At 37.4% G+C, this 9,906-nt stretch overlaps 1 long non-coding RNA gene across 2 annotated transcripts; it reads left to right on the top strand.

The window, feature by feature from the left end:
* The first annotated feature begins 506 nt into the window (after nucleotides 1-506).
* On the top strand, nucleotides 507-7,160 carry LOC134061795 (uncharacterized). Of its 2 annotated transcripts, XR_009935389.1 has the most exons (5): nucleotides 507-1,009; nucleotides 1,513-1,589; nucleotides 1,967-2,223; nucleotides 6,669-6,752; nucleotides 6,855-7,160. It is a non-coding gene; the product is annotated as an uncharacterized LOC134061795 (long non-coding RNA). The 2 variants fall into 2 exon arrangements; XR_009935386.1 differs by lacking the exon at nucleotides 1,513-1,589.
* Nucleotides 7,161-9,906: the final 2,746 nt, after the last annotated feature.

The following is a 9,906-nucleotide window of genomic DNA, read 5'->3' as shown; positions in this document are numbered from 1 at the left end:
ATGGTCAGATCAGGGCCACATCAGGCCCAGTGTTAGTCAGTAGCCTACTGACCACACACTCCTCTTCATCATATCTCAATGGAACAGCACACTGTGAAACACCTGACACTGCACCATGGACTCGTGGAGTCCCGCTGGAATGAAGAATATTCTATTTTCCAGTGGCGGTAATTTAAATTATTTTCCATCTGTGAAATCAATAAATTGTCCTGAAAAAAAACAGTGCCTATGTGGTTATTTAAGTCATTTTTATATATATTTATATATTTTTTCAAGTCAGTTTTTTCAATTTTTTAAGTCAGTTTTATAGATGGGGGAACAGTATGGTGTAGTCCCCTGTACCACTACTGCCAAATGGGTATACACACACACACACACACACACACACACACACATAAACCTCTGAAGTTCGCCTAGTCAAAGGCAACGTGATCTCAAAGTCAAGGTAGTATAACCATGTACGAAAATTCGTGTCACGATAGATCGTACAAGGCTGTACGATTTAATGCATTGTGAACCACGCCCCCATTCTCCGATGATCTTTCAGCCATATTGGATGCTGGGTTCAAACGAAATTTACTATTGATTTAATTGTATCGACAGTGGATAATTTACTGTATTCCATGTCATGAATGACCACAATTTTGAAACGTTGATAAATTATATCACAGTTTTCTCGTCTTAAATGAAAGCATGAGTCATGAGTTATCCTAGTTTATGATTGCGAAGGTGTTTCTCCGTCAGATTTGTTAGCACATTGTTAGCACAGCGAGGTGTCACGTGATCTCACGGCTTGGCGTAAGATTGTACGCCACTTACGCTATTTGCGTGCCATTTTACCATGCATTTTATGCATTTTACACATTTAAGGCTTTTAGCGTCTTACTGTACGCTGTTTGGCCATGGAGAACAACGCATCCCAGCTGCCACACGTTAACAGCCGAATCAAAACGAAAATATCCGAGCAGCTAAGGATTGAAACGAAGTCCGAAAAGAAAACGACAGCAAGGTGAGTTGGTTGCATCTTGCATGTGACAGCAGACAAGATTTGCGTGGTAATAATGTGTATGAACATCTCAGCTCTTATATTATATTGTGACAAGTAGGCTAGTTGGCTACGGCTGCACATCTATATGCTTTTCTCTGTGATCTTGTGGATAGCCAGCTAGAATGTTATACCCTAATAATAACAGCTAATGCTATAGCTTGCAATAAGAAACATATGTAATTTTCGCATACATCTTGCATTGATATGGCCATTATGGCCATTTTAATTGCATGTGGTATGTTATTGAGCTATATTGACAATACAAAATTATATACCACGTCGTTTATTCAATGTTGCCATACATAAAGCGAGTGATAATGATAAAGTTATCAGACAGGCATGTGCAATCGAATCTAAACTGCAGATTAGGCGGCGAACGCTCGGGAAAGGAAGAAGAATATAAGAGGGTGATGGGTTACTGCACTGATCACTTAAAGAACACTTTATGTTTGTATATTTTATAGATCAGTGGGTTGCTGTCATGTGACAGCCACACACAAAAAACGGAAATGCATCATAGAGTGAGAGCAAGCCATGTGGGGTAAACATGTAATAATGTTGTTGTTGTTTTGATTTTGTTTTTAAATAATGTTTTATTATTATTATTATTATTTTTAAATAGTGCATTTCTTCAGCATACCAAATAGTACAATGCAGTTTTTAATGTCCAAAGTAGCCTACCGGTACTGTATTATTTTCCTGCATAAGAACTACAATAGGCTACTCCAGTATTTGAATAAATACCCACAGCAGTTTTACCCTTGTCTCACCTATACAATGTCTATGAATTGCAGTAGTGATGAAAATGAAAAAGGAAAGGAAGGTGTCCTGATGTGTTGTTTAAGGATTATGGTCCTGCAATGTTTTCTAGACAAATCTTTATGTCTTTTTTGTTTTCATTTCATCATGTTTTCACAGATTCTTGCTCCTGATATCCTGATGATACTGTCCTGTATGACTCCAACAGAACACTCACAGAAAGGAGAGCAGTGTCATACTACAAGATAACTAGCAACAAACCCTTGTTTGTCCTTGTTTGGCTACTCATTTGTCTACTTCCTGAAGAGGAGCATGCTAGCCTCGACACCTCAGTTCTTGCTTCCATTAACAGCTGTGTTATGGAGCGCATCCTCACATCATGGTCTACTGCAGCAGGTGGATACGGAAGACAATTGGTAGGTATTTTGCATCACTTTTACCTAACCTTTACTGTGGTTTGGCTATGGTACATATGGTTGTTGCTACACTAAATATAGGCCCATATTGTAGATTGGGAAACCTACTGTACAGTTGATACATTTTGGCCTATACTATTAAGGGTCAGCTGAATTGACCACCTATACCATATATTTTCTGAAAGCCTATAGCCCCTAGATGTCAATTCATAGGAATTACGGCATGTCCTTCCTGAGCCATACATTTTCTGTGAATTTGCTTTGCCTTTCAACAAATATACAAAATAGAACCATGTATAGATTTATGTTGTCCAAAGGTTGCAGGAAGGTGGGATATGTTCTAATGTATGTTAAATCACATCTATAACTGACAAGCTTTCAGAAAATATATGGTTTGGTTAGGTGAAATTGCTCTGCCTTTGAGTTGGACCTCAAATCGTATCATATGTGTACCTCGTTCGTCAGTATGCAGAATAGAGTCATGTATAGATTTATGTTGTGCAAAGGTTGCAGGAAGGTGGGATATGTTCTAATGTATGTTAAATCACATCTATAACTGACAAGCTTTCAGAAAATATATGGTTTGGTTAGGTGAAATTGCTCTGCCTTTGAGGTGGACCTCAAATCGTATCATATGTGCACCTCGTTCGCCAGTATGCAGAATAGAATGATGTATAGATTTATGTTGTCCAAAGGTTGCAGGAAGGTGGGATATGTTGTAATGTATGTTAAATCACATCTATAACTGACAAGCTTTCAGAAAATATATGGTTTGGTTAGGTGAAATTGCTCTGCCTTTGAGTTGGACCTCAAATCGTATCATATGTGTACCTCGTTCCTCAGTATGCAGAATAGAGTCATGTATAGATTTATGTTGTGCAAAGGTTGCAGGAAGGTAGGATATGTTGTAATGTATGTTAAATCACATCTATAACTGACAAGCTTTCAGAAAATATATGGTTTGGTTAGGTGAAATTGCTCTGCCTTTGAGTTGGACCTCAAATCGTATCATATGTGCACCTCGTTCGTCAGTATGCAGAATAGAGTCATGTATAGATTTATGTTGTGCAAAGGTTGCAGGAAGGTGGGATATGTTGTAATGTATGTTAAATCACATCTATAACTGACAAGCTTTCAGAAAATATATGGTTTGGTTAGGTGAAATTGCTCTGCCTTTGAGGTGGACCTCAAATCGTATCATATGTGTACCTCGTTTGCCAGTATGCAGAATAGAATGATGTATAGATTTATGTTGTCCAAAGGTTGCAGGAAGGTGGGATATGTTGTAATGTATGTTAAATCACATCTATAACTGACAAGCTTTCAGAAAATATATGGTTTGGTTAGGTGAAATTGCTCTGCCTTTGAGTTGGACCTCAAATCGTATCATATGTGTACCTCGTTCGTCAGTATGCAGAATAGAGTCATGTATAGATTTATGTTGTGCAAAGGTTGCAGGAAGGTGGGATATGTTGTAATGTATGTTAAATCACATCTATAACTGACAAGCTTTCAGAAAATATATGGTTTGGTTAGGTGAAATTGCTCTGCCTTTGAGTTGGACCTCAAATCGTATCATATGTGTACCTCGTTCGTCAGTATGCAGAATAGAGTCATGTATAGATTTATGTTGTGCAAAGGTTGCAAGAAGGTGGGATATGTTGTAATGTATGTTAAATCACATCTATAACTGACAAGCTTTCAGAAAATATATGGTTTGGTTAGGTGAAATTGCTCTGCCTTTGAGGTGGACCTCAAATCGTATCATATGTGTACCTCGTTCGTCAATATGCAGAATAGAGTCATGTATAGATTTATGTTGTGCAAAGGTTGCAGGAAGGTAGGATATGTTGTAATGTATGTTAAATCACATCTATAACTGACAAGCTTTCAGAAAATGTATGGTTTGGTTAGGTGAAATTGCTCTGCCTTTGAGGTGGACCTCAAATCGTATCATATGTGTACCTCGTTCGCCAGTATGCAGAATAGAATGATGTATAGATTTATGTTGTCCAAAGGTTGCAGGAAGGTGGGATATGTTGTAATGTATGTTAAATCACATCTATAACTGACAAGCTTTCAGAAAATATATGGTTTGGTTAGGTGAAATTGCTCTGCCTTTGAGTTGGACCTCAAATCGTATCATATGTGTACTTCGTTCGTCAGTATGCAGAATAGAGTCATGTATAGATTTATGTTGTGCAAAGGTTGCAGGAAGGTGGGATATGTTGTAATGTATGTTAAATCACATCTATAACTGACAAGCTTTCAGAAAATATATGCTTTGGTTAGGTGAAATTGCTCTGCCTTTGAGTTGGACCTCAAATCGTATCATATGTGTACTTCGTTCGTCAGTATGCAGAATAGAGTCATGTATAGATTTATGTTGTGCAAAGGTTGCAGGAAGGTGGGATATGTTGTAATGTATGTTAAATCACATCTATAACTGACAAGCTTTCAGAAAATATATGCTTTGGTTAGGTGAAATTGCTCTGCCTTTGAGTTGGACCTCAAATCGTATCATATGTGTACCTCGTTTGTCAGTATGCAGAATAGAGTCATGTATAGATTTATGTTGTGCAAAGGTTGCAGGAAGGTGGGATATGTTGTAATGTATGTTAAATCACATCTATAACTGACAAGCTTTCAGAAAATATATGGTTTGGTTAGGTGAAATTGCTCTGCCTTTGAGGTGGACCTCAAATCGTATCATATGTGTACCTCGTTCGCCAGTATGCAGAATAGAATGATGTATAGATTTATGTTGTCCAAGGTTGCAGGAAGGTGGGATATGTTGTAATGTATGTTAAATCACATCTATAACTGACAAGCTTTCAGAAAATATATGGTTTGGTTAGGTGAAATTGCTCTGCCTTTGAGTTGGACCTCAAATCGTATTATATGTGTACCTCGTTCGTCAGTATGCAGAATAGAGTCATGTATAGATTTATGTTGTGCAAAGGTTGCAGGAAGGTGGGATATGTTCTAATGTATGTTAAATCACATCTATAACTGACAAGCTTTCAGAAAATATATGGTTTGGTTAGGTGAAATTGCTCTGCCTTTGAGTTGGACCTCAAATCGTATCATATGTGTACCTCGTTCGTCAGTATGCAGAATAGAGTCATGTATAGATTTATGTTGTGCAAAGGTTGCAGGAAGGTGGGATATGTTGTAATGTATGTTAAATCACATCTATAACTGACAAGCTTTCAGAAAATATATGGTTTGGTTAGGTGAAATTGCTCTGCCTTTGAGTTGGACCTCAAATCGTATCATATGTGTACCTCGTTTGTCAGTATGCAGAATAGAGTCATGTATAGATTTATGTTGTGCAAAGGTTGCAGGAAGGTGGGATATGTTCTAATGTATGTTAAATCACATCTATAACTGACAAGCTTTCAGAAAATATATGGTTTGGTTAGGTGAAATTGCTCTGCCTTTGAGGTGGACCTCAAATCGTATCATATGTGTACCTCGTTCGCCAGTATGCAGAATAGAATGATGTATAGATTTATGTTGTCCAAAGGTTGCAGGAAGGTGGGATATGTTGTAATGTATGTTAAATCACATCTATAACTGACAAGCTTTCAGAAAATATATGGTTTGGTTAGGTGAAATTGCTCTGCCTTTGAGTTGGACCTCAAATCGTATCATATGTGTACCTCGTTCGTCAGTATGCAGAATAGAGTCATGTATAGATTTATGTTGTGCAAAGGTTGCAGGAAGGTGGGATATGTTGTAATGTATGTTAAATCACATCTATAACTGACAAGCTTTCAGAAAATATATGGTTTGGTTAGGTGAAATTGCTCTGCCTTTGAGTTGGACCTCAAATCGTATTATATGTGTACCTCGTTCGTCAGTATGCAGAATAGAGTCATGTATAGATTTATGTTGTGCAAAGGTTGCAGGAAGGTGGGATATGTTCTAATGTATGTTAAATCACATCTATAACTGACAAGCTTTCAGAAAATATATGGTTTGGTTAGGTGAAATTGCTCTGCCTTTGAGGTGGACCTCAAATCGTATCATATGTGTACCTCGTTCGCCAGTATGCAGAATAGAATGATGTATAGATTTATGTTGTCCAAAGGTTGCAGGAAGGTGGGATATGTTGTAATGTATGTTAAATCACATCTATAACTGACAAGCTTTCAGAAAATATATGGTTTGGTTAGGTGAAATTGCTCTGCCTTTGAGGTGGACCTCAAATCGTATCATATGTGTACCTCGTTCGCCAGTATGCAGAATAGAATGATGTATAGATTTATGTTGTCCAAAGGTTGCAGGAAGGTGGGATATGTTCTAATGTATGTTAAATCGCATCTATAACTGACAAGCTTTCAGAAAACAGTTATTTTAGTATGGCCCTGAGTTATGATAGAAATTATATTGACACAAACAGAATGGTAATGGCATTTTTTCTGTTACCGTTTATTTAGGTCCAAACCATCTTGAAGCCTTTTGGACAGAGGAGCGGATGACCGAGCTGGTTAACCTCTACATAAATAGACACATGTCAAGTGGTATGTTTGTCTTTAGATGTAAAGAAATGAAATGTAAAGAAATGATGCAGACTACTGTGTCTGATTACACTTTAACACTTTTCTACCTCAACACTAATTCAGGGTTTATCAAGGCCCAAATATGCTGAGGAATACAGGCTGCCTTGGTGGCCTAAGGAGTCATGTCAATGATCAGCTGTTTGTTGAGGCAGCAGCAGCAGGAGCAGCACCAACAACAGAAGCAGCAGCAGCAGCAGGAGCAGGACCACCAGCACTATAAACGCCATCAGCAGCAGCGGCAGATTATAAAGAAGGATAACAATGAATACATGAAATCAGAGTGGGAAGTTGTGCTTTTATGTTTCATATATACTGTATAAATATGCACCTTACTTGAGTGTCTCTACAATTTACTTATACTGCAATGCAATTAAAATAAAGGCATTAATTTAATTCATTTGTCATTTCAGTTTTTATTCTTACATTCATTTCACCTGGGTGCCAGCCAAACTTAGCCCTTCCCACAACATTTCAGGTCGGGAAGTACGGTCTGGAATTGCACCGTCAACTATGCTCGATCCAGAGCTGTTCGGACCAATGTGTACATGTTGTAAAAGATACACAAGTTCATCTGAATGCTGTAGGCTATGTCTTAGTAAACATACATGTTCATGATTTGCATAGACAGGCAGGCCTTGATTGCACCTTAGGGTTACAGTTATGTTCATATAGACTGCACTCTGGCTATATCGTCAGACAGTTTTGCATGCGCACAAGTTGATGAATCGAACCAACCACCTCATAACACCCATTTTGTGCCTGTTTCTCATTTCACATGTTTTGTGATAAATAAACATGATTTGCCGGTCAGTTTTGACATACGTGACTGCCTTAAAAAGTACCATCTAGACAGCTATTCGGTTGAGTTTTCAGACAGTTTTGCATGCACACAAGTTGATGAACCATCTTCAGAAACTGATGTTTAGAGGGCATATTTTTGACATACGTTGATAAAAAGTTTTTAAATCATACTCAAACCATTAAAACATCCATATTTTGACTGTTTATGATACACAGAGGTGTGCTGTACTGAAATACACCCAATTTCACTGATCTTACACACTGGGAATTTTGATCCACAACACATCCTCAAAAACGAATGTTTAGAGGGCATATTTTTGACATACGTTGATAAATAAAAGTTCTTAAATCATACCCAAACCATTAAAACATCCATATTTTGACTGTTTATGATACACAGAGGTATGCTGTACTGAAATAAACCCAATTTCACTGATCTTATGTGCAGTGGGAATTTTGATCCACAAGACATCTTCAGAAACTGATGTTCAGAGAGCTTATTTTTCACATAAGTCGATACACAAAAGTTCTTAAATCATAACCAAACCATTAAAACATCCTTTTTTTAATTGATTATGATACACAGAGGTGTGCTGTACTGAAATAAACTGAATTTCACAGATCTTATGCGCAGTGGGAATTTTGATCCAGAAGACATCTTCAGAAACTGATGTTCAGAGAGCATATTTGTCACATAAGTTGATACACAAAAGTTCTTAAATCATACCCAAACCATTAAAACATCCATATTTTGATTGACTTTGATACACAGAGGTGTGTTGTACTGAAATGAACCCAATTTCACTCATCTTATATGCTGTGGGAATTCTGATCCACAAGACGGCTTTAGAAATTGACGTTAGAGAGCATATTTTTCACATAAGTTGATACACAAAAGTTCTTAAATCATACCCAAACCATTAAAACATCCATATTTTGATTGATTATGATACACAGAGGTGTGCTGTACTGAAATAAACTCAATTTCACTGATCTTATGTGCAGTGGGAATTTTGATCCAGAAGACATCTTCAGAAACTGACGTTCAGAGAGCATATTTTTCACATAAGTCGATACACAAAAGTTCTTAAATCATACCCAAACCATTAAAACATCCATATTTTGATTGATTATGATACACAGAGGTGTGCTGTACTGAAATGAACCCAATTTCACTGATCTTATATGCTGTGGGAATTCTGATCCACAAGACAGCTTTAGAAATTGACGTTAGAGAGCATATTTTTCACATAAGTTGATACACAAAAGTTCTTAAATCATACCCAAACCATTAAAACATCCATATTTTGATTGATTATGATACACAGAGGTATGCTGTGTTGAAATAAACCCAATTTCACTGACCTTACCTGCCTTGGCAAGTTTGATGCTCTGGACATACTCAGAAACTACAATTCAGACACCCATATTGGCCAGATAGGCCTAAGTAAGTGTCACACTCATTGTTTCATGAAATGTTGACATGTGGCACATATTTTGATTCAGGGAGTGTGTAGTGGCTTCCATTAAGTCACTTCGGACGCCTCAGGGGTTTCAATAAAGTGTTCGTTTTTATTCCAACGTCACAAAATAAATGTTACTTAAACTCATAACAAAACGGAAAGTAAACGATAGGTAAACGGACTACATTCACTATATTCACTAGACTAGACTCACTAGATTCAGATTCACTAGATTGAAAACCATATACCTGCTGGCGTCCATACGATTCCAATGACCATTTCCAACTGTTCCACACAAACTCTCTTTGTCTACCTTTTGCGCCACTAATTGGCACAGGTGAGTAAATTAACCCTTTAGGTGCAAAGGCCTACAAAGCTCACAAGGTCATGGTTCGCCAGCAGGGGTCATTAAATCAACTTAAATATAAATGTACTGAATGGCTCCTACACACCGGCCCTCTTATTGCTACCGGCTAAATAGGTACAATAAAAAATAAACAAAAAATATGGAGCCATATGTCCCGACATACATAATAAAGATATCAATATCAAATCATCAGTGATCGGAATTGTCCATACATGCAAAACATGAATACATTAGTTTCATTTGAAACGTGTCAATGTTCTTTCAGTTCTTTCAAACAATACAGTAAGTTCAATTCGGATCAAAGTCCATCAGAATCATAGTCCATGAATGCAATAGCTCTTTTTTTTAGAGTCCTTCTTGTTCAGTGTAAACTTAAACAGTCCATTATGCCGCAAGAGGCATTGTGCATTCAAGAGTCCATTTCAGTGTTCATGTATGTGTATGTGCGCATGTGTGCACGTTGCAAGAAATGAAATTCCTTGCT

The sequence above is a fragment of the Sardina pilchardus genome, chromosome 1 (assembly GCF_963854185.1).
Source record: "Sardina pilchardus chromosome 1, fSarPil1.1, whole genome shotgun sequence".
In the NCBI taxonomy this organism is placed as follows: domain Eukaryota; kingdom Metazoa; phylum Chordata; class Actinopteri; order Clupeiformes; family Clupeidae; genus Sardina; species Sardina pilchardus.
The sequence above is the reverse complement of the archived record's forward strand: the minus strand, read 5'-3'. Positions and strand labels throughout refer to the sequence as shown.